Genomic DNA, 869 nt, shown 5'->3' with positions numbered 1-869 from the left:
TTCCATGCGCCTCAGGACATGCCTACTGAAATCAACTATATAGTATAGACCAGAGCAAGACAGACAAGAGAGGATATCTACACACACATTTATGAGTCACCTTATTAACTTACTTAAATATAATGGTGGCCTTGCTCAGAGAGAGATCATAGTGATATACCAGCAGTGTCCTTTCTTTTTAGAACTGTGCTGGCTGCTCACAGCTTTTTCTGTGTGTGTTTGCAAATTAATCTTTCAATTTTTTAGTTCTGTGAAAATTGATATTTGAATTTTGATGGGAATCACATTGGCTCTGTGGATTACTTTTAGTAACATGCCTATTTTTTTATTGGATATTTTATTTACACTTCAGATGCCATCCCCTTTCCCCATTCCCCCCCCCTTAGAAAATCCCTATCCCATACCCCCTTTTCCTTTTTGCATTTATACACTTTTTAAAAATGTTAATCAAAGGCTTTATAAGTTTGGTAATGCTCAATCAGAGGTGTAACCCAATACCCAACCTAGATATATCAACTATCTTTGACTGGTGGAGACATGTGAAAAAAATATGGAACGCTTCATAAATTTGCGTATCATCCTTGCACAGGGGCCATGTTAATCTTCTCTGTATCATTCCAATTTTAGTATATGTGCTGCCAAAGCGAGCACAATATGCCCATTTTTACAACATTAATTCTGCCAATCCCAAGAGCAAGGACAAGTTTACAAACATCTAGCATCTTTAGTGAGTCTTTTTTAGTGTCTTAAAGATTTTACTATAGAGATCTTTAATTTGTTTAATTAGGTTTGTTTCAAAATACTTATTTTTAAGCTATTGAAAATAGGATTTTTTTCTGTGATTTTATGCATTGTATATTTAACTATTA

The 869-nt window shown here is 34.3% G+C and overlaps 1 non-coding gene across 1 annotated transcript; it reads right to left on the bottom strand.

Annotated features, from left to right (window-relative positions):
* Nucleotides 1-544: 544 nt before the first annotated feature.
* Nucleotides 545-651, bottom strand: LOC143436514 (U6 spliceosomal RNA). Its single transcript, XR_013106482.1, has one exon. It is a non-coding gene; the product is annotated as a U6 spliceosomal RNA (small nuclear RNA).
* Between the last annotated feature and the right edge of the window lie 218 nt (nucleotides 652-869).

This window comes from Arvicanthis niloticus, chromosome 22 (assembly GCF_011762505.2).
Source record: "Arvicanthis niloticus isolate mArvNil1 chromosome 22, mArvNil1.pat.X, whole genome shotgun sequence".
Taxonomy (NCBI): Eukaryota; Metazoa; Chordata; class Mammalia; order Rodentia; family Muridae; genus Arvicanthis; species Arvicanthis niloticus.
This window is presented reverse-complemented; position numbering and strand designations above follow the sequence as displayed.